Here is a 24,526-nt window from a genome sequence, read left to right on the forward strand (position 1 = left end):
TACATGAGCGCGATGCCAGGCAAGCCATTCAATGCTAACAAAGAGACCTCTGACACTTCTGTACATTTATCTAAAAGTGTTGTGTAATGAACACTTAGAACTACAGTGGCCACGTGGCTAAGAGAAAGAGATGGAAATAAAGCATTTATTACGTTGTAGGCTTTCCTTCCTATACCAAAGGAAGTGGTTGTCCCAGCCAGAGAAAGTGTTGTGAGGGAATTACAGTGGATAGGAGAAGCTGGTTGTGGGTCATTAATTGTGACAGATATATCATTTGGGTATTTCCAAGAGTCGAGTGTCGAGTTCTAACTGCCCCCCAACACCAATGCCAAGGACGGCTTCAGTGAACTGTCCATTGAGTGTGCAGGATCAGTGTGCACGGCTGTCGGCCTGCCTATCTGCAGGTTCTGGATCTACAGGCTCCATATTTGTGGGTTCTACAGTCATAGATTCGATAAACTGCATAGATGGAAAATATTCTCCCCTCCCCAAAATTACATCTGTACTGAATATGCAGACTTTTTTTCTTGCCATTATTCCCTAAACAATAGAGCGTGACAACTATTAAATAACATTTACATTGTGTTAGGTATGATAAGTAATCTAGAGATGATTTAAACATACAGGAAGGTGTGTGCAGATTATATGCAAACATTATGCCATTTTGTAGGAGGGATTTGAGCACCTGTGGATTTTGGTGTTGGAGGGGGTGGAGCGTTAGAATCCAGGGCTGATCATTGTATTCAAACTAAACAGCGTCTAGGTGATTTATGTGTTATAATATTTTTATATGGAAATTAAAAATGTATACAATATTAGAATGATATAATTATTACTATGTGCTCATTGGTAAGTTTCAATAATGATCAACTCATGACAATCTTTCATTTTTTTAATTTAAAAATATTTTGCCCTAATCTTTTAAATTTAAATACATCAAATTCTGCAATAGGTTATTTTGAGATGAATACTATTTTTCTGTAAATATTTCCATATATAATCCTAAAAGATAAAGATTTAAAAAAATCTAACCATAATGGTATTATCTCTGCATATATGTATGTGTGAGTTTTAAATAAATTATTTCGGGGTAGGCGTTTGGCTCAGTGAGTGAGATTCTGCTTGGTCCCACATCCCATACTGGACTCCTTGGGGCTGCTCTGCTTCAGATGCCGTTTCCTGTCACTGTGCGCTCTGGGAGGCAGCAAATGATGACAGGAACACTTGGGTCTCTGCCACCCACATGAGATACTCAGATTTTACTCTGGGGCCCCTGGCTTCGGCCTGGCGCTGCTCCTGCTGTTGCAGGCATTTGGAGAGTGAACCAGCAGACGGAACACCTCTCTCTCCTCTGTCTCTCTCTCTCTTTTTGCCTTTAAAAGAAAATGAAAAAAAAAAAAATAAAAATTAAAAATAAACTAATCAGCTGAAATAGAATAAGTCAAGGTGGATCAAACTTTCCTTAAATAAACGTGAAGGGGCTGGCGCTGTGGCACAGCAGGTTAAAGCCCTGGCCTGAAGCACCGGCATCCCATATGGACGCCGGTTCTAGTCCTGGCTGCTCCTCTTCCAATCCAGCTCTCTGCTGTGGCTTGGGAAAGCAGTAGAAGATGGCCCAAGTGCTTGGGCCCCTGCACCTTCGTGGGAGACCTGGGAGAAGCTCCTGACTCCTGGCTTCGGATCAGTGCAGCTCCGGCCATTGAGGTCATCTGGGGAGTGAACAATCGGATGGAAGACCTCTCTCTCTCTCTCTCTCTCTCTGCCTCTCCTCTCTCTGTGTAACTCTGACTTTCAAATAAATTAAAAAATCTTAATAAATAAATAATCTTGCAAGCTTTTAGTTCAGCCTTTCATGTGACTTCAGACTAATACATTAGAAGTAGCACATTTTCTTTTTTTTTTTAAAGATTTAAAAATTTTTTTTTTTGAAAAGTAGAGTTACAGAGGCAGAGAGAGAGAGAGAGAGAGAAAGTCTTCCATCTGCTTGTTCACTTCCCAGATGGCCGCAATGGCCAGAGTTGGGCTAATCCGAAGCCAAGAGCCGCAAACTTCTTCCTGGTCTCCCACATGGGTGCAGGGGCCCAAGGACTTGGGCCATCTTCTGCTGCTTTCCTAGGCCACAGCAGAGAGCTGGACCGGAAGAGGAGCAGTGGCACTAGAACCAGCACCCATATGAGATGCTGGCATTGTAGGTGGTTGCTTTACCCACTATGCCACAGTGCCCGCCCCGATTTTCATTTTTAATAGCTTTAGCTAATCAGAATTTATCCACCTCTTTAGAAAATATGTATTTCATATGTATTTTCATAGTAACTCTGTTTCTTAAAAATTACCCAAATCGTTTTTTTTTTTTTTTTAACAGGCAGAGGGGATAGTGAGAGAGAGACAGAGAGAAAGGTCTTCCTTTTTGCCGTTGGTTCACCCTCCAATGGCCGCCGCGGTAGCGCGCTGAGGCCGGCGCACGGCGCTGATCCGATGGCAGGAGCCAGGTGCTTCTCCTGGTCTCCCATGGGGTGCAGGGCCCAAGCACTTGGGCCATCCTCCACTGCACTCCCTGGCCACAGCAGAGAGCTGGCCTGGAAGAGGGGCAACCGGGACAGGATCGGTGCCCCGACCGGGACTAGAACCCGGTCCTTGAAAGTAAAGTGATGTTCTGTTGATGGTGATGACAATGCTTTTCTAGCACTGTGTTTTAAGGACTGTTCTTTAAACCACGCTTGATATCAAGACACTTAGCACCCCGTGCAGCCTTGACGTTGAGCAATCAGCAGAGACGGGGCTGCAGACGCCATCCTGGGTGGATCATAGCAGAACCTTCAGTATCCGCCCTACAAGACTCGGGCTTCATCGTCTCAACGTATCCTCAATAGTTATCTCGGGAATCTGATGTAACAAAATCTTGCTGAATTTTTCCACCTTTCTCTGTTTGAAGAAGGAAAATCCGCCTCCCCACATAATTTTCCTAGCCTCACCAAACACGACTGAATGTATTTTCCACCGGAATTTCCTACTCCCCACAACAATTTCTTCTTCGCCCTCCTTCTGCGAAACACAAGAGCCACTGTGAGCTGTGGCTGCCCAGAACACTTCCTAGTCATGTGTTATCTCGTGCATGTTGGATGCTGGAGGACTTGCTATGAGATAGGTTCATTTTCCAGAGCATTCTATCTGGCTTCCAGCAGAGGACATGTCATGCACAGGCAATGGAAACACTGGACTGGCCAGGAGGGACCAGCAAGGGGACTTTAGTTAGGACAAGAGAGGGTCTAGGTACCCCGCAGCAAGCACAGTCCTTGGGAGCAGACCCTGATAATCAGGTGTATGGAGGCACTGGACTCCAAGGAAGTCATTCAGCAGGTGCTCAGGGTGGGACCACGTGTGGCAGGCAGGTGGGACCACGTGTGGCAGGTGGGGCAGACACTGCAAGTGTAGGTCTATGTCAGCCGGGTTAGGGAGCAATCAAACACAGCACTGGTGATGGAGGATGGGAACTGCTCATTCTGTTCTGTGTGTGCCAGTGGACTCAGTGTGTACTGCAGGCAGAAGTGGCCCCAGGGGGCCGGCGCCGCGGCTCACTTGGCTAATCCTTTGCCTGCCGGGTTCTAGTCCTAGTTACTCCTCTTCCAGTCCAGCTCTCTGCTGTGGCCCAGGAAGGCAGTGGAGGATGGCCCAGGTGCTTGGGCCCTGCACCCACATGGGAGACCAGGAGGAAGCACCTGGCTCCTGACTTCGGATCGGCGTATCTCCGGCCGTAATGGCCATTTGGGGGGTGAACCAACGGAAGGAAGACCTTTCTCTCTGTCTCTCTCTCTCACTGTCTAACTCTGTCAAAAAAAAAAAAAAAAGTGACCCCAGGTCTTGTTGAAGAAGGGAGTTCATGTGAGGATTCATCTGTACATGGTTTTACTCCCTCCCAGTTGCTTACAAAGTATCAGCATCGTACCCCCCCTTCTCAAAATTTCCTATAAAATGGAGGAAAGACAATATTTAAGTAAACAAAAAAATCAGTGGTTTAAAAAACTAATTAATATGGCATTCAAAATCTTGTCGTAGACTTTTCATTCTTTACTAAGAGGAAGGTAGCAGAATAAACGAAAGAACTCCAGAACTGCCCATGTGAATTTATTGTCTCTGGAGTTGTATGCAGTACAACTGTGATAAAATAGAAAGATCCTTCAGACAAATTATTGTGAACAAGGAAAGTTAAGAATAAGTACCACAAGGAAAGTTAGGAATAAGTACTGATGGTAACACATTTCAGGTTTTTTTTTTTTTTAATTAGAAAAAAGCAATCCATTCAGAGTGGAGAAAGAATAGATTTAGCTGTTGACCTCAACACTGCCAACCAATGTCACAATAAACTTAAGGGAACCCAATATGGCCCTAATAATAAGAAGCCTGCCAGTGACGTGTTTTCTTAAATCATTACGTTTGGGAAAAATACTGAAATGATGAAGAATAAAGACTTGAAAGGAAATGCAACATCAGTGAGTCAGAAAAACCTATCGAGCCCCGAGACTCTGATTCTCAGACTGACCGCACCACGGATGTGCCATGAGTTGAGGCACAGCAGGTGAATCACCCACCCAAGATGGAAATAACTCAAAAGCACGGCACATCCTGTGACCCCTCCTGAAACCCTCCGTGTGCTCGGCTGGTTGGAAAGCTCTCCCCCTGCACTTTCATTGCTTCCCCCTAGAGCCTTGTAGTGAATTGTTAAAGGAAGTCGACATCAAAGTCGTGTGAACCTACAGTCATCAGCCCACAGTAGACATGCTGCTGAATGGACCCCAGTCTGACAGAGTCGGAACCTTGGGGAAAAGGGTAAGAGGGGCCTAGAGGGCTATATTTAACTGAAACTTGGGTTAACTGGAAAACTTAGTCATCTTACATGACTACCTTCCCTGCAAAGAAGGTCGACAGACAAGCATCAAACACACATGCATGCGCACACACACAGTGTGCATGAGAAAACTGGGCTGTGTCTACTTGTACTTGTGGTTTCCAAAGGTCAACATAAAGGTTGAAGACAGAGGGAAGGAAGGAAGGGGAGAGAGAGAGAGAGAGAGTGAGTGAGAGTGTGTGTGTGTGAGAGAGAGAGAGAGAGAGAGAGAGAGAGAGAGAAATCCCATCCTGAGGTTCAGAAGTGCGATTTGGGGCAGTCGCCCAAGCGCTGGGGTGGAGGAGTCACAATGAGGCAATGTGTTGCAAAACAAGCCATGGTCACACCACGACTGGGTGGAGTTACAATCCTTCTATGGGTGTGTCATTGCTGAGTTCATTTTGTGTCTGGGGAACAACAACACACTGATGGTGAAATGAAAATTGGAATAAAACTCTACCAGATACTCTTTATTTTTCTTTTTGTTGAGTAGGTGAGGGGTAAGACAGCTGAAGACACGTACGCAGTCAAAACCCTGCTTTGCATTCCCTGCCAATATTTCCCAAGGTCCAGGTCTTTGTTTTATCCTCCAGGAGTTTTTCTTTCCCACATACCTAAACTCTAAAAATGTGTATTTAAATAATAAATCTACCTTAAGCACTCTGGTACATATGCTTAACAAGACATACATATATTATATCTATGCCAAAGTTAACCTCACACATTTAACTCATTTTGGATGAAGACTTCAGTGTCTTTTAGATTAGTAATTGTAGCCATGATTCTACACCAAGAGCAGCACAGCCTTTATCGTGTCTGTCAGGATAGCTTGTGAACAATCAGCCAATTCAATACATCGCAAGCTTTGGTCCAGTTCAGCATTTCCCTCTTAGGCAATCTCTTCTTCGCTAACCTGGTTGATGGCCTGCTATGGTTTGAATGTGGTTTGTCCCCAAGGGTTCATGTGCTGGGAACTTGGTCTCCAGCGTGATATGGAGGGTGATGGGATCTTTAAGAGGTGGGACCTCAAGGAGGCCCTTAGGTCATTGGGGATGCAGCCTGTGGAAGGGATGTTGGTCTCCTGGAGTGACTTTTCCTTAGAGTAGGAATGAGTTATTATAAAAACCTAATCCTAATCCTAATTCCTGTCTCACACACTTTCCCACCACAATGTCATCCAACATCAGATTCACAACTGAGGGCAAGCCAGTGTGTCCACCTGATGATCTTGGCCTTTGAGGTTGCAGTGAGCTAAATAGACACCTTTTCTTCCTGAGGTCGGCTTGCCTCATGTATTTTGTTATAGTAATGAAAAGCAGATGAGAACAAGTCTTTTTGTCATTACTAGTCCAATTTGGAAACCTTAGCACAGGCCTTTCCTCCTCCCCTTGTTCTACCCAGTAGATTGTATTGGTTTTTCCTTGTACAATTTATCTGTCTTTGGGTGTGCTGGTTCCCTAATATCCTCCCGTGCACCCAACTCCTTCATAAAATCCTCTTTACTATTCAATACCCAGCTTTCATGTCAATACTTTCAGTGGGACTTCAGGCCCAGCAGAGAGATTAACTGTCCATGCACTTGGTACGCATATCAGTAAATCCTGGCCCCAAAATCCCACCTTGATAAAGTGATGGATCTTCCTGGGCTTAGTGCACAATGAGACATTGAGACAAAGGAGCACTCAGCACTTGGCATGAGCAGTCACCACAGCATCTCCCACACTGAACTATGTCCTTTATGTTAGTGTGTTAGAATCTTTCAGAAAACTGCAGATAGCTATTAAGTAAGGTTCAGAGCTTGCTGATCTCGCTGTTAAAAAATGCTTTGTGGAAAGCCCAGTGAGATGAAGCAACTTCTCAGCTGAACGGGAAGTGCTAGGCTAGAGTCCAGGTCTCAGGCTGCATGGTTACGCTCTGTAGCAGCCCCTCTGGGTTGCCCTGGTCAACTCCAGTGACCAGGGCCCCACAAGGGTCCTGGTGAACTGCTGGGCAGTCCCCAGGGTTTGCCAAATCCCATGTTTCCTACGAACACCAGGGCAGTTAGACGGGAAGTCTGCTTCTACTTTGGGTTTGTGGAACCTCACTCACTATACAAATGCTATTTCTCTGTTTCTCACTGCTTTCTAAGTGAGTAAGTGCTGATGTTCCTACTGGTGAATTTTGCTGGAAAGCACAAAGATTTCACTGGGGTTTACTTACATCTATTTAGGCCTGAATCATTTTGCAAACCAAACATTTTAGTTGCATTGAGAAAAATTCCGATAGCTACCATGCAACATGGATGTCATCAATGGCTCTCAGTCTTCTCAACTTCAGTCAGGAGCCCATGTTCATGTCAAATAATAACTTAAGTAATCTTTATTTAAGACACAAAAATTGTTTTCCATACTATTTACTCCTCTATTCACATAATATATCTGATTAACTTTAACTCCATCAAGGTAGACTTATATCTCACTGTAGAACAAAACTGTACCAGTTTAATTATATAGTTACACGTTATGTTGTATGTTGTACATGATATGTGTTTCACTATGTATATAAAATTATGTACTTCTGGCTTCTGTTGGGCTTCAAAATAGAGAATAAATGATGTGTGGGTGTATTTACTAATGCACATTTTTAGTTTTTCATGTATTTACATTTAAATATGCTAACCTGGAGGGATGGTGGGAGGGAGGGAGAGTGGGTAGTATTGTTAGGTTCTTTTTTTTTTTTTTTTGACAGGCAGAGTGGACAGTGAGAGAGAGAGACAGAGAGAAAGGTCTTCCTTTTTCTGTTGGTTCACCCTCCAATGGCGCACCGCGCTGATCCGATGGCAGGAGCCAGGTGCTTCCTCGTGGTCTCCCATGCGGGTGCAGGGCCCAAGCACTTGGGCCGTCCTCCACTGCACTCCCAGGCCACAGCAGAGAGCTGGCCTGGAAGAGGGGCAACCAGGACAGAATCCAGTGCCCTGACCAGGACTAGAACCCGGGGTGCCAGCACCGCAAGGTGGAGGATTAGCCTATTGAGCCGCAGCACCGGCCAGTATTGTTAGGTTCTTAAAACTGTATGTAAGAAATACATGAAATCTGTGCCATTAAATAAATAAATAAATAAATTTTAAAGAGAAACAAACACACATGAACATATGCGAGGCCTCCTTTGTTAGCCTACACATTACAATTTTTGTGAGCAAGCTGAATTCTGAACTTAGCAATGTTAGAGTTACAGGTTATTTAATACACTGAAAGCCAAGCCATTTATCCATTAAAACATACCATCCTGTATACTAAATAAAGCACATGCCATCATAAACTTACTTATAATAAGAATTTCTCAGAAAATAGAAAGATAGACTACTACTCATTTAGGCTTTCAAAAAATGGTGCTAGCAACATCTATATCAAAGCAAAAGTTCACTGGGGTTTTTCTCTTGTGATTATCCAAGAGCACCTTATGGAAGTGACACAGGCTACGGCAGTGAGCACTGGTACAACAAAGGCACTTGTGCGAAAGCTGGCGCTCTCTGGGCACACAACAGACTCAGAGCAGAAGCTAATTCACAGGTGTGTTCTTGGTCAGGCACAGACTTAGCTTGGATCAAGGTAGTGACCCTACTAGGAGCATGAGATCAGGAAGAGTTAAATTAGAAAACAGGCAAGACAGAACATGAGCAAGTAGAAGTTGAAAATTGAAACAATCGGGGCTGGCACTGTGATGCAGCGGGTTAGGCGGCCGCCTGCAATGGTGGCATCCCAAATCAGAGTGCTGGTTCGAGTCCTGGCTGCTTCTGCTTCTGGTCCAGCTCCCTGCTAATGTGCCTGGGAAGGCAGCAGAGGGTGGCTGAAGTATTTGGGCCCCTGCCATCCACATGGGAGACTCAGATGGAGGTCCTAACTCCTGGCTTTAGCCTGGCCCAACCCCAGTGGTCCTTTGGGCAGTGAATCAGAGGATGGAAGGTCTCTCTCTCTCTCTCTCTCTCTCTCTCTCTCTCTCTCTCTCTCCCCCTCTGTTTCTCCCTTTCTCTCTCTGTTGCTCTGCCTTTCAGATAAACACTACTTCCTGGTCATTCACATGAGTCCCAGCCATGTTAATGTGTGCAACTGGTCTTCAGGATTTCATGGAGCAGTTGCTGCTGACTTAGCGAGGAGAGAAACCTTGCTCTGTGCGTGGCTGTGGGCTCAAAGAGAGAGGAATCTCCCCATTCTCTCCATCTGCCTGATGATAATAAAAGTAATAGCTAATAACTACGAAGTGTTTCCCTCTGGACCGGGCACTTGGTATTTTATATGGACTGATTGGTTAAAGCCATCTTCCCATACTAGGTGGGACTTCTAAAATTTCCAATTATTAAAAAAAGATTTATTTATTTATTTGAAAGTCAGAGGAGAGAGAGAATGAGAGAGAGAGAGAGAGAGAGAGAGAGAGAGAATGAGAGAGAGAATGAGAGAGAGAGAGAGAGAGAGAGAGAGAGAGAGATGTTTTCCATCCACTGGGCTGGGCTAGGCTGAAGTTAGGTGCCAAGAGCTTCATCCCATGTGGTAGCAGGGGTCCAAACACTTGGACCATCTTCTGCTGCTTTTCCCAGGCCATTAGCAGGAAGCTGAATCGGAAGTAGAACAGTCGAGACAGGAAGTGGTGCTCTTATGGGATGCCAGTGTTACAGTTGGTGGCTTAACCTGCTACCCCACAATGCTGCCCCCACCCCATTTTTCTAATGAGGAAACTGAGGCATTCAGAGTCTAAGCACCTTGACTCAAATGATACAACTTAAGTCAGTCAACAAATATTTATTGATCCCAGACACGGTTCAAGCTTTAAACAAAACCTCTGGAAGATTTTCCTATGTGTGTTCTCCACAGCTGTTTCTCTTTGTCAGTGTGCCAAGGTTTAAGCATCTAGAATTCATCTACATGCTGTACATCTTTTTGTTTTTAACATGGCTAAGGAAAAGTGTTTTTCTTCTTGCACTGAGAATATGATTGTCTTTTAAACCTGCAAGAGAGCAGTGTTTTCAGTGTATCATAGACTTCCAGGGCTAAAACAAATTAGAATGAATTTTAAAAAGGCTAAAAAATCAGAACCTTTTACTTTGGTTTTTTTGAATTAAATTAACTTTTTAAAATTAAAATCGCTGATGGGGCTGGCACAGTGACATAGCAGGTAAAGCCTCCGCTTGCAGTGCCGGCATCCCATATGGGCACTGGTTCTAGTCCTGGCTGCTCCACTTCAGATCCAGCTCTTTACTGTGGCCAGTAGAAGATGGACCAAGTCCTTGGGCCCTGCACCTGCGTGGGAGACCCAGAAGGAGCTCCTGGCTCCTGGCTTTGGATCAGCGCAGCTCTGGCCGTTGCAGCCAATTGGGAAGTGAACCGGCGGATGGAAGACCTCTCTCTCTGCCTCTTCTCTCTCTGTGTAACTCTTTCAAATAAATAAATGAATCTTAAAAAAAATTAAAAACTGGCAATTTGTTTTCAAGGGCAAAAAAAAAAAAAAAATCAACCAACACATTATAACAGCAGAAACAAAAGAGGAGAATGGTTTAAAAGCAAGATCATGAGTGGAATCACACTCATGGACGCACGATTACTGTCCTGGTGGCAACCATGGAGTTGCCAGTGCACCATGTGATGGGAAAAGAGTTTACAGAACACTGCGTTTTGCCTGATTCCCTGCATGCAGTATATTTTTCAAAATGCAATGAAAACACTCAGCAAGAGGAAGTGGTTCACGGATTCACACAGCACAGGGCTCAAGTTGTTGCAGTGTTTGGGGGAGGAAGAGGGTGGGAGGTGGCCACAGCTTCTATGTGACATAAAACAGGAAATAGGAGCGTCTCTAAAATCACTCATGATAGCAAATTAATTCACTTGGCAAAGAAACAAGATGAGGAAACCTCTTGGGCCAACTTGGCTGGCTGTGTATGTTACCCCGGAGGCCACTGGAAGTCTTCAGAATGGGCTCGTCAGTAGTTGCTGACTTAGTAGCTCCACCACTGGAGCTGGCCTGGTGGCGCAGAGGGTTAAGCTGCTGCCTGCGACACCAGCATCCCTTATGGGCACCGTCTCGAGCCCTGGCTGCTCTTCTTCAGCTCCAGCTCCCTGCTAAGGCACCTGGGAAAGCAGCAGACGATGGCCCAAGGGCTTGGGCTCCTGCCACCCAAGTGGGAAACTTGGATGGAGTTCCTGATTTCCGGCTTCAGCCTGGCTGAACCCTGGCCCTTATGGCCATTTGGGGAGTGAACCAGTAGATAGAAGATCTCTGTCTCTCCCTCTCTCTCTGTAACTCTGCCTTTCAAATAAACAAACAAGTAATCTTACAAAAAACAAACAAACAAAAAGGGATCATCACCAAGGCCTTGTGATCAACACAGACTAAAACAACAGGCCAAGGACATTCGTGTGCATATTGCATATGCACACTTCTATGTTCACGTCAAAGGAACATCCAAGACAATGGGTTCTTTTCTAAGCAATTTTGTCACAGTGAATTGGATGAAAATAACAAAAAGGCAGTCATGAAATTACATGATTTAGTTCCATAACAAGAAACACTGAAGGTGTGTTGTGCAAAGCCTTAGAATTTGTTACAGTATCACACACACACACACACACACAGAGATGGGCTCCCTCATTGAAAAAAAAAATCTGAGTTTAAAGCTTATTTCCAAGTTGCTTTGATTTTGTGTACGTGCAGGGGAGGTGGGGTAGAGTGGGGCACTCTGCTATGTATGAAAACAGAGGGCCGCCGAGAACAGAAATGTCCCACAAGGCTCAGCAGTAGAGCAGTGAGTGACACAGGGACACCAAGGCCAGCTCATAGGAACACGGTGTGCACTGCCATCCACCCAGTGGTGTTTCCACATCTCTGGGAGATGGGACAACGTTCATTTGGATATACAGTAGCTGCAAAGAGAGCTCTAGATCTTGAGGTTTTTCTCAAGTTCCCTTTTCATTCTATTGTGTCTATATAAGGAATGAGGAACTGTTCATGTATTTAGGATCTACTGTGACACAAAACCAAAGTGACAACATAATTTAGGGTTTTTTAAAGGGATAAAAATAGAAAACATTTTCTTCCCTTATTTTGTGAGAAAAATCTATGGAGATTGATTTTCATAAGCAAAACTGTGACTTGTTATATGTATTCCTTGTCCTATTTCCTCTTCAATCTGCCCCAGTTGGATTTGTGCTCTCAACATGTCACAAACTATGTCAACATCACCAACGGCTTTCATGTGCTAAATCCAATGGTTACTTCCTTGTCAGCATCTTACCCGGCATTTAACATTGGTGCCTCCTGGAAATAAAGTCAACCCTCCATATCCCTAGGTTTTGCATCAAAAACACTTTTTAAAAAACTTTGTCTACAGCGAATACATACAAACTTCCTTTTTTTGTCATCATTCCCTGAACAATTCACCAACTATTTGCATAGCATTTACAACGTCTTAGGCGTTATGAGTCATCTGGAGTGCAGTTAAGGTGTATGGGAGGCTGGCTGTGCATAGGTTCTACCCACACTATCACTTTTTCTTTCTTTCTTTTCTTTTTTTTGACAGACAGAGTGGACAGTGAGAGAGAGACAGAGAGAAAGGTCTTCCTTTGCCGTTGGTTCACTCTCCAATGGCTGCTATGGCCGGCGCGCTGCACCAGTCTGAAGCCAGGAGCCAGGTGCTTCTCCTGGTCTCCCACGCGGGTGGCAGGGCCCAAGCACTTGGGCCATCCTCCACTGCCTTCCCGGGCCACAGCAGAGAGCTGGACTGGAAGAGGAGAAACCGGGACAGAATCTGGCGCCCTGACCGGGACTAGAACCCAGGGTGCTGGCGCCACAAGGCGGAGGATTAGCCTAGTGAGCCGCAGCGCCGGCCACTGTATCACTTTATAGAAGAAGCTGCCGCATCCACAGATTGCGGTAACTGAGGCGCGTCCTGGAGCCCATTCCCAAGGAACTCAGTACTGTTTTCACTTGCCCTTTCTGAAAATTTTCCTGCCTGCTTTTCCTGCTAACAGAGGCCAATTTGCCTTGAAGCTAATAAAGCTGAAACTTCCGGGTCCCTTGCTCGCCATGTCCATCTGAGCCTTCTTCCCTGACACCCCCACCAGCATCATGGAGCGCAGTACTCCTGCTAGTGCTCCCAGGGCCTGGAGCAGAGCTGCTGGGCTGCCGGCCCTGCCTCCACTTCTCTGGAGTCCAAGGACATCTGCAGAGATGTAGCTTTGGCCTGCTCCTCACATGGGGTCGCCATGACCTGGGCTTCCCGACCATCTTATGCCACCCCAGTAGGGAATGGCGGGGACTGGTGGCTGTGTGGTCCTGGCTGAGCTCGGGGTGGGGGGTGCTGCTGGACCACTGGGAGTCATGGGTGCCGGGCTGTGTTTAATGAGAGCAGAGGTTGTGGTTCTCCTGGGCCAGAAGTACCAGCAGACAAGAAACCACAGAGGAAGTTACAGAGGCGCAGCACCACCAAGAGCTGTGAGGCCAGAGCAAGCTTTTCTTAAGCTATCAGTAATAAAAATTCGTTTTGAGCCAGCACGCTGGAGAAAAGACTACATCATCTCTCTATTATGTCTCGAGAAATCTATATTTCAAGTCTATCCTCGTATGAAGAAGAGGCGATCGAAGACTATGCACCCAACAGTGTAGGAAAAAATACATCAGGCAGCTCATTACTAACGAAGAACCCCGGAATGATGCTTTTCCCAAATGTACAGCAGGTTCAAGTGTCTAAAAACGGGTCATCTGTTGTGATTTCCTTTCTTCCTTTAAATAAATACTCACTTTTGTTCTGGGTTTGTTATTCATAACTTTGCATTCCCTTTTTAAAAGAAAACTTCCCCAACTTGTGCAGGATGTGGGCCCCTGAGGTTACAGCCCTGTCCCCGCTGGCCTCGCCTTCCTCTCCTTAGCCTCCTCGGCTGGTTCCAGCCTCGCTCCCCGACCTGCTGGCTTCTGTCTGGTGTCACCGCCCTGGCCACACACCTGCTGCCAACTCTCAGAGTCTGTCCCTGGCCCCAATCTCTCTACTTCATACATTCAGTGACCCCCGTCGGCACCATGCTGCCCCTTGCCTATTTCTTTTCCCTCTAAGATGATCTCCTTTCCTGCTGTGCAAACACGGGCCTCCCAGCTGCTCCTTGAATGCCTGATGCGCGAGCATGCGTGTCCCACACATTTCTCTTTCTCTGGAACACCTGTTCCCCACTTTCCTAAACAGCTGCTTCCTCGCTCTCTTTGGGCTTTGCTTACAGATTTTCTCATTTCTGAGGCCTTCCCTGACTTATTTTAACTTTGCCCTGCCACTCCGGCTTTCTGCGTCTTCTCACCACTCCCCAGCTAGAATGTAAGCCCCACGAGGGCAGGAATTGACTGATTTTTGTTTACTCTAGTGTGCCCAGTAAATAGAACCATGCACATTCATGAAAGAGATGGAGTGAATATTTATCAAATGAATGGATCAATAAAAATTTAGAATTATATTTTCATTTAAGTGCAGGGATCAAAGATATTTCATTCACATTGCTGTTCGTATTGCTAAGCACAGGGCTTACCTTGACCATGGAAGACCTGTACTAAATAAGTGAATAAATTAAGAAAGAGCAGCATGGGAAAAATGAAGAGAGGAGACAGAACACGTCTAGAACCAGTATGGTAGATGGCACGAATGAACAAGGGCTGTTAACACCACTGGGTGAGGGATGCTTGAAGAACATGTTAAGCGCTCAATAACTCATGTCATTTTGCTAAGTCAAGCTCCAGGCTGTGTGAAAAGTGAGACCACCTAATAAGACCCAACATGCTGCACAGGCCTCAGGAGCAAGATGGTGTACAAAAATTACTAAACAGTATCAAAGGAATACAATTTGTTTTTAAGATTTACCTATTTGAGATGCAGAATTACAGAGAGAGAGACGGAGGGAGAGAGGGAGAGAGATCATCCATGCACTGGTTCACTCCCTGGATGGCCTCAATGGCTGGGGCTGAGCCAAGCTGAAGCCAGGAGCCAGGAGATTTTTTCAGGTCTATCACGTGGGTAGCAGGGGTCCAAGCACATGGGGCATCTTCTACTGCTTTTTCCCAGTCCATTAGCAGGGAGTTGGATTGGAAGTGAAGTAGCTGGGACATGAAACGGCTCCCATATGGGATGCTGGCATTGCAGGCTGCGGCTTTACCTGCTGCCCTGCAGCACCAGCCCCAAAGGAGTTCTTTTAAATGAAAAATTATGAAAGACACAACTCTGACCAAGTGATCAAACTTAGGATTGCTTACTAAGGGGAATATCTAACATTGTGGACCCCTGATGTGACACACAGGGTGAGGGGCAAAGCGCCACCCCTGTGATGAGTCAGTCAGATAAATCCAAATTCAGAGAAATCCTGCAAAACCAACAAAACAAGTGGTCTGCAATTGGGAGGACTTGGAAAAATCAAGCTCGGCCTATGTCTCAGAAAATAGTCTTACATCAATTAACATGTCCTGAACCTGGTAAGTGTACGACGGTAATTGTACAGTGATTATCACCTCCTGACAGTCATATTGTGCAAGCGAATGTTTTTGTTAAGAGATAAATGGTGAAAAAAATAAGATTACAAATGTGCCAAAGTGTTAACAACAAGTGACTCTGGGTGGAGTGGATGTGAGCATCCAGGGCACTATTGCTTTCCTTTTGAAAGTTTCAAACTTTTCAAAATAAAAAGTTGGGGGAAAAAGTGTAATAGCCTGAGTTTCCAAAAAACGACACAAAACAAAGTGAAACAAAGAAAAGGGAAGGAGAAGAGAAAAATGAAAGGTAGAGGCAAGCAAAGACAACAGAAAAGAAAAAATACACAGTCTACTTTGTGCTTGCACGTTATCTCATCTAACTGTCCTAAAAATCATTTGGGGGTAGGCAATAGCACCCTGGTTTTTTAGGTGAAGTGGGTGTGGTCAAGAGTTTGAGTGACGTGCCCAAGATCACACAGCTAATGTGTGCAGGGTGGGATTTGAACCCAAGTCTGGGCTCTTTGATGATACCTCGCCTCCTTCTCTGGAAAAAAAAAAAAGAGCCACGCAAACAAACAGAGCCAGATGTGTGTGTGTATGTGTAAGAAAAACACAAGTGGAACATGCATTTGGACTTAAATAGGTCATTTACTAAGACATGGCACATTCAAATACACACGAAGAAAAGGGAGGGGAGACAAAGACACAGCACAGAAAGTCAAACAGAAACAGGCTTTGATGGAGTCACGTGCCCATCTCCAAAGGGGAGGGTCTTTCTCACGGCTGCTTCTAGAGACTTCTAAAGCTGCGTTGGGACTTCACAGACACAATGGTGAGTGCTGTATCATAGTTTTTCCTCTCTAGAACAAATAACACGAAGCTGAGATGCATATCTAGTCATGGTCCTGAGACCCACTCCGTGTCTCACGGAAAAGGAGACGCAAAGACACGCCTGGGTCTAGTTGTCTTGCTGAATGAGCAGGTGTAAGTGGAAATTTTCTGGTAATCACAAGATTTTGAGTGATGATTAAAAAAAAAAGTTAATCTCTCACTTTCTCACTCCAGACTGAAAGCAGAGAAGGGAGAAGAGTGCTACGGTTTGCGTATGGTTTGAGTGCATCCGCTCATGGCTTGTATGTTGGAAGCTTGGTCCCCAGTGGGGGATGCTGGGAGATGGCAGAGCCCAGGGGGAGGTTACTGGATTACTGGGGACATAGCCACTTGGGAATGGATTGATGCAGCTTTCAGGAGACTGGTTAGTTCCCACCAGTCTGGGTTGTTGGGCAAAGAGCCTCCTTGTGCTGTCTCATCACATGGTCTCTTCCGCACTGCTCCTGCCGTTGTCACGCCCTCACCTGAGGTCAGCAGAAGCCAGCACCATGCTCTTAGGCCTCCAAAAATGTGAGCTAAGGGGTGGGCTTTGGTATAGTGGTTCAGAGGTTGATTGAGAAGCCTTTGTCAATATTAGATGGCTTGGGTTCGATTCCCAGCTCTGGCGCCTGACTCCAGCTTCCTGCCAAGGCGGATCCTGAGAAACACTGGTAGGGCTCCAGTGATAAAGCCCCTGCCACCCACATGGGAGGTCTGTATTGAGTTCTTGGCTTCCAGCTCCAGCCCAGCTCAGTTTCAGCCTTTGCAGTACTTGGGGAGTGAACCAGTAGATGTAATTCTCTCTTTCTTTCTTCCTCTGAAATATTTTTTTTTAAATGTGAGATAAATACATTTTTTTTTCTTTATAAGTTCCCAGCCTCATTTCTAGGCATGGAAAACAAACTAATGCAAATGGGAGAAAGTTGAATGTGCTGGCTTCAGTTTTTCATTATGCTTTGGCAAGGAGGATTTTGCTTGTGCGTGGAGGATTTCCCTGTGTGATCAGTAAGATTCTTAAGTAACTAAGCCTTGGAATGTGTCAAATGGCTTTGTACTGTCCCCGAGTACACAGGGGAGGTTTGCTGAAGATTCCCAGAGCCAGGATCTTACGGAGGAGTGGAAGCAGGTGTGTCCACGCAGGCTTGGGAATCCGCAGGAGGCAGTGCACACGGTCCGGGCTTCGCTGAGAAAGCAGTCGCGGGAGGCCTGAGTCCACCACACTAGCACTCCACGACTCGTGGCCAGCTCTGCGTGCTGCTTCTGATTGCAAAATAAATCTGTAGGTTGCTGCAGAACCTTCAAAACATCCGCCAAAACCAAAAGGGAAAATAAGGGTGACGCATGTTTTCAATCTAAAAAGCTGCTCAGAGCTTCTGAAGGCAGCGTGACTCAGACACTAGGACATGAAATGTGGACTGGAGCCGCTGAGTTCGAGTTCCGGCTCTGCTCCCAAACCAGCTTCCTGCTGATGCGGCAGGTGATGGCCCAAGCACTTGGGCCCTTGCCACCCACGGAGGCGATCTGGACAGTTTTGGGCTACTGGCTTTGGCCTGTGTGGTCATTTGGGGAGTGGACCAGTGGATGGATGGGAAATCTCTTTCTGTCTTTCAAATAAATAAAATACATGCATAAATACAATTTAACAAAATAAAAAACATTTGCCTTTATAAAACCCTTCAAAGAGATTTACAAGGATGCAGCATCACACGGCAAAGTCACCCTCTGGAGAAGGGAGCTGTTCCCAGGCCAGGCCAGGTGACTAAGGCTGAAGAGATTCCCAAAGCACTCAGGTCGTAACTTTAAAAGTCAAGAGAGGGCTGGCGCCGTGGCTCAACAGGCTAATCCTCCGCCTTGCGGCGCCGGCACACCGGGGTCTAGTCCCTGTCGGGGCACCGGATTCTGTCCCGGTTGCCCCTCTTCCAGGCCAGCTCTCTGCTGTGGCCCGGGAGTGCAGTGGAGGATGGCCCAAGTGCTTGGGCCCTGCACCCCATGGAAGACCAGGAGAAGCACCTGGCTCCTGGCTTCGGATCAGCACAATGCGCCGGCTGCGGCGGCCATTGGAGGGTGAACCAATGGCAAAAGGAAGACCTTTCTCTCTGTTTCTCTTTCTCACTATCCACTCTGCCTGTCAAAAAAAAAAAAAAAGTCAAGAGAGAAGAACTCACCTACTCACCAGGAAAGACCATCTGCCAGAGAGCAAATGCTTCCGGCTGGAATTCAAGAGAAATTATTATTATTATTGAAAGATTTTTTAAAAATTTATTTGAAAGTCAGAATTACAGAGAGAGAGACAGAGATCTTCTATGCACTGGTTCATTCCCCACATGGCTGCAATGGCTAGGGCTGGGCTAGGCTAAAGCCAGGAGCTTCATTCAGATCTCCCACAGAGGTGGCAGGAACCCAGGCACTTGGGCCATCTCCCACCACTTTCCCCGGCTATTAGCAGGGAGTAGGATCAGAAGCGTAGCAGCCGGGACTCAAATCAGTGCCCATACGGGATGCTGGTGTTTGCAAGGTGTTAGTGTTACCAGCTGTACCACAATGCTCGTCCCCAAGAGAAATTATTAAACGTCCAACAATGTGTAATTCAAGAGTGAAAAGCAAACTTTTGTTTTCAATCAAATGGGAAATCTAGAATAATCCATGATGCTCCTTGATACATCTCAAAACTTGTGAACTCTTGCACAGAGCAAGCCTGTGGGCTTGGGTAACAAATAGCTGAGTGTCCGGGCGAGCTCTGTGTGCCTTAGAATCTTACGTGCTCAACTGGAAAAAGTGAAGACTTGCTTTGTCATACTAAGAAGAGATATGGAAATGAATGACTATGAATCACTGGAAGTGTTTAGCTCTTGGAGTTTTTCTGAACATTTAATTCAGCATTTGTCCATCTTCCAATGAATGAATGATGTATGATAACAATATTGAATGTTCTCAAGAGGAAACTGAAAAATGACTTCCAGCTTTAACTGCACAGCTAACCTTCCTGGTTATCTTGGAAGAGCGTTGAGGGTGGGAGCCAAAGTGAGTGCCTTCCGACGTGAGTGGGGTGCAGAGATAACCAGATGGAGGACTTTTCTGAGAATGTGGGGCACACCTGGCCCATGCCTTGGTAAAACGCCCTCCTCTCTGTCATTCAGAATTCTTCCACAGTGACTGTCATGGCTCCAGGTATCTTTCATGGGGATGTGTGACACTGAAAGTTAATCAGTGTTCAGTGGTTGGAAATGTATAGCTTGCTCTTCTTTCCAAGATACAATGATTGGAACCAGATTTTTTTTTTTTTTGACAGGCAGAGTGGACAGTGAGAGAGAGAGACAGAGAGAAAGGTCTTCCTTTGCCGTTGGTTCACCCTCCAGTGGCCGCTGTGGCTGGTGCGGTGGGGCCGGCACACTGCACTGATCCGAAGCCAGGAGCCAGGTGCTTCTCCTGGTCTCCCATGGGGTGCAGGGCCCAAGCACCTTGGGCTATCCTCCACTGCACTCCCGGGCCACAGCAGAGAGCTGGACTGGAAGAGGGACAACAGGGACAGAATCCGGCGCCCTGACCAGGACTAGAACCCGGTGTGCCGGAGCCGCAGGTGGAGGATTAGCCTGTTGAGCCACGGCGCTGGCCCAGGTGTTTTTTCATTTGTAGAAAAATTATGTGCAGCCTGGCTTAAAGATCATATTGAAAGTAGCAACCAATTTTTGCCTTTCTGTGGGTAAGGGATTTTCTGTGCTGCTTTTTTTTTTTTTATTTTTAATTTTTTGGTCTTGGTGAATGGTCTGCACCTGCCACCCCAAACCCCACAGGACTGAGGATGTTGGTCAAAGTAACGGTCAAGGGCAGTAAACTCTGCAGATTGCGTCCTGCGTGCCTCTCAGTTCTCTATGTGGAGGCATTATGGCCACTTCTGTGATTGTTGTGTGTCCACAATATATCAGCGTAGTACATACCACAGCAAAGGTTTATATCAGAAAAAATCTGAGGTATTATTCATGATTTTCTAGGATTCCAGAGTTTTCCTAGTAAATACTCTCTCTTCTTCCTCACAGATGCTACTAATGGACTTTTCATGCTCCTACCCTTTACAATAGGGGATGGGGGGAGAGATCAGAGAGAGGGGAAGGGGAGAGGGGAGAGGGGGGAGAGAGCAGAGAGGAGGGAGGGGAGAGGGGAGAGGGGAGAGGGGAGAGGGGGGAGAGGGGAGAGGGGAGAGGGGAGAGGGGAGAGAGATCTCTCTGTTGGTTCACTTCCCAAATGCCCACAATAGCTAGGGCTGGGGCCAGCGCCACAGCTCACTAGGTTAATCCTCCGCCTGCGGCGCCGGCACACGGGGTTCTAGTCCCGGTTGGGGCGCTGGATTCTGTCCTGGTTGCTCCTCTTCCAGTCTAGCTCTCTGCTGTGACCCGAGAGGGCAGTGGAGGATGGCCCAAGTCCTTGGGCCCTGCACCCGCATGGGAGACCAGGAGGAAGCACCTGGCTCCTGGCTTCGGATCTCTCTCTCTCTCTCTCTCTCTCTCTCACTGTCTACTTCTGCCTGTCAAAAAAACCCCCCAAAAACTAAAAAACAAAACAAAACAAAACAAAAAACAACAACCTAGGGCTGGGCCAGGATGAAGCCAGGAGTCCAGAACACAATCACTTAAGCCATCCACAGCCTCCCAATGTGCACATTAGCAAGAAGCTAGAATTGGAAGTGACCTGGGACTGGAACCCAGGCACTCCGATATGGAATGTGGGTATCCTAAGTGATGTCTTAACCATTAAGCCAAACTCCTGCCCACCCTCTCCTATTTTGAAGTAAGAAAGGAACTGACAGGCCAGCATTGTGGTGAATCTGGTTAACTTGCTGCCTGCAACACCGGCATCCCATATAAGCACCTGTTTGAGTCCCAGCTACTCTGCTTCCGATCCAGCTCCTTGTTAATGTGCCTGTGAAAGCGGCAGAAGATGGCCCACGTGGAAGGCCTGGATGAAGACACTGGCTTCAGCCTGGCCCAGCTCCAGCCCTTGTGGCCATCTGGGGAGTCAATCAGTAGATGGAAGATCTCTCTCTCTCTCTCTCTATGTAAGTCTTCCTTTCAAATAAATACATCAATCTCTCTCATTCTCTCTTTCTCTGTAAGTCTGCCTTTCAAATAAATGTATCTTAATGAAAAGAAAGGAATTGCATCATTCTTAAGATTTTTTTTAATTTATTTGAGGGGTCAGTGCTGTGGCACAGCGGGTTAAAGCCCTGGCCTGAAGCGCCGGCATCCCATATGGGTGCTGGTTCGAGTTCCGGCTGTTCCTCTTCTGTTCCAGCTCTCTGCTATGGCCTGGGAAAGCAGTACAAGATGGTCCAAGTCCTTGGGCCCTTGCACCCACATGGGAGACCCAGAAGAAGCTTCTGGCTCCTGGCTTCGGATGGGTGCAGCTCTGGCCATTGCGGCCATCTGGGAAGTGAACCATTGGATGGAAGACCTCTCTCTCTGTCTCTACCTCTCTCTGTAACTCTGTCTTTCAAATAAATAAAATAAATCTAAAAAAAAAATTATTTGCACAGAGAGAGGAGGACAGACAGAAAGACAGAGAGATCGTCCATCCCCAAATGCCTCAACGGTCGGGTCTGGGCCAGGGTGAGACTAGGAGCTTGTAGCTTCTTCCGAGTTTCTCATGTGATTGCAGGGGTCCAAGCACTTGGGGCATCTTCTGCTGCTTTCCCAGGTGCATTAGCAGGGAGCTGGATCAGAAGTGGAGCAGCTGAGTCTTGAACCAGTGCCCACATGGGATGCCGGCGTCTCAGGTGGAGACTTAACCTACTTCGCCACAGTACTAGCTCCCGACTCCAATGCAGACCCTGGGAGAAAATGGGAGTGGCTCAAGTAGTTGGGTGCCTGCCAGCTCCTGACCTCAGTCCAGTCCCAGTCATTGCAAGCATTGGGGTAGTGAATGGATCTCTCCCAGATCTAACTTCGATCTGGGAGCTCTGCACGTGTCCCTGTGATGCCACTCGGCGACTGCCACTACGGCCATCCCACACAGAAAGGAGCTCCTTCCTGAGACTCCACAGGAAGCCCAGAGCACGGGTGGCTGTTGTGTGGTTTCCGCTGGGACTGTGCAGATTCACAGCGAGACCCACAGCAGCTGCAAGGAGGTCAGGAGGGGAAGGTGAGGGCTGCCACCTCTGGAAGCCTCCAAGCCAAGCAGCGGCAGCAATAACGCATAGCCTGTGGGGTGGGGCAGCACCAGCGCCATAGCCGGGAGCCACAGAAGGCACAGTAGGAACGGCAGCGACTTCTTGCATAGGACAGTCAGGCTCCAGAACTCCCAAGAGAAACACCCAGGATTCCAGGAGACAGCCATAAAGAGCCCAGGAGCCAGGATGCAGGGACAGCATTCTGGGTGGCTGCAGCAAGGGTTGTGACTTGGTTACTCCAAAAGTAACCCTATTTCCTAATTGGATCTTTAGTGGGTGTGACCTGGAGAGACAGAGGCCACAAAGACACGTACACAGTGGCAAGCTACAGTCTTCTACCATGATTTTTCACTTGCACAGTCATTAATTCATTAGCTCATGAAGTATTCAGGGCACGCAAATTCTCTGCCTGGTCATTGCTAGAATCCATACCTTGAATATAGGTGAAATTAATAGATTAAGTTCAAAGTCTGAAGAGGATGACAGATATGAAAATAACTTATCACTACATGGCAGCAATATAAAAGGCATACATAAAATAATAGAAGGCTAGAGGAGAAGGCCGGCGCCGCGGCTCACTAGGCTAATCCTCTGCCTTGCGGCGCTGGCACACCGGGTTCTAGTCCCGGTCGGGGCACCGATCCTGTCCCGGTTGCCCCTCTTCCAGGCCAGCTCTCTGCTGTGGCCAGGGAGTGCAGTGGAGGATGGCCCAAGTGCTTGGGCCCTGCACCCCATGGGAGACCAGGAGAAGCACCTGGCTCCTGCCATCGGATCAGCGCGGTGCGCCGGCCACAGCGCGCCTACCGCGACAGCCATTGGAGGGTGAACCAACGGCAAAAGGAAGACCTTTCTCTCTGTCTCTCTCTCACTGTCCACTCTGACTGTCAAAAAAAAAAAAAAAAAAAAAAAAAAAAAAAAAAAAGGCCAGAGGAGACACCACTGATTCTCTTGGGGTGAGGTGTTTTCTTAGCAGCTTGAGGAGGTATGTTGGTTATAGGCAGCAATTTCTAAATGTTCATGGAAAATGAAGTTTTTTTAAAAAATGGAATTAAAAGAAAAGTTTGTTTTGATGCCAGAAAAATTTTTAAAATCCACACGTAGTTTCTTTCATAATTCACTTTTTCCATGAACTTTTTGAAGACCCCTTGGATAGCTGTGAAGGGAAAGAGCATAGCTTTGGGTTCTCAAAGAGCAGAGGTCAGCTCAGCATTTACTGTGTAACATTGGGAAACTTAGTCTTCACACAGCCTCATTTTCTTCATCCATAAAATGGGAATGTTTCACTGGATTTGGTAAGGATTGGGTAAGACAATGTGTGTGAAGTGCTTACCAAATGCCTGGATTTTATCCTGGTTGCCCCTCTTCCAGGCCAGCTCTCTGCTATGGCCCGGGAGTGCAGTGGAGGATGGCCCAAGTGCTTGGGCCCTGCGCCCGCATGGGAGACCAGGAGAAGCACCTGGCTCCTGGCTTCGGATCAGTGTGATGAGCCGGCCGCAGTGGCCATTGGAGGGTGAACCAACGGCAAAAAGGAAGATCTTTCTCTCTGTCTCTCTCTCTCTCACTATTCACTCTGCCTGTCAAAAAAAAAACAAAAAAACAAAACAAAACAAAAAAAAAAAACAACTCTATCTCCCCTCTCCCTCTGTAACTACCTTTCAAATAAATAAAATAAATCTTTAAAAAAGGAAATAATCACGTGTTTTATGTTTAGAGGTGCAGAATGAGAGCATCTGGTGCTCACTGCGCTGGGGAATCAAGCTCACTCTCACCAGTAGTGCTCCTGCTCTGAGAAATCCCCTAACCTTGGAGGCAAAGCTCCCCTCAGCTCCTACAGGACGGTGATGCACTTCCGAATCTGCTCATAGAGAAGGAGCTCGTTCTCACTAGAGGGGTAATGAGAATGGTTAGTGGTTTTAAACATGGCCTGCTGCTCCTGGAGCCTTCTCCCGTTAGAGGTGGGCTCTATGTCCCCTCCCCTTGCATCTGAACAACTTTGTGACTGCTGGGTAGATGCAGTAGGATGGAAGTAACACTAGGTGACTCTGGATGATGGGCCATAAAAGGCCTCCCAGAAGGCTCCCTTCCCAGACATGACCTTCCAGGAGCCCGGCTGCCTCCTGCTCCAGCCTTAGCTGGGCTGTGCAAGGGGC

At 46.8% G+C, this 24,526-nt stretch overlaps 1 protein-coding gene across 1 annotated transcript in view; it reads right to left on the bottom strand.

The window, feature by feature from the left end:
- APBB1IP (amyloid beta precursor protein binding family B member 1 interacting protein) overlaps positions 1-24,526 on the bottom strand; it is a 98,970-nt gene that overhangs the window by 54,769 nt on the left and 19,675 nt on the right. The gene's annotated exons all lie outside the window — the stretch shown is intronic.

The sequence above is a fragment of the Lepus europaeus genome, chromosome 14, assembly GCF_033115175.1.
Source record: "Lepus europaeus isolate LE1 chromosome 14, mLepTim1.pri, whole genome shotgun sequence".
Taxonomy (NCBI): domain Eukaryota; kingdom Metazoa; phylum Chordata; class Mammalia; order Lagomorpha; family Leporidae; genus Lepus; species Lepus europaeus.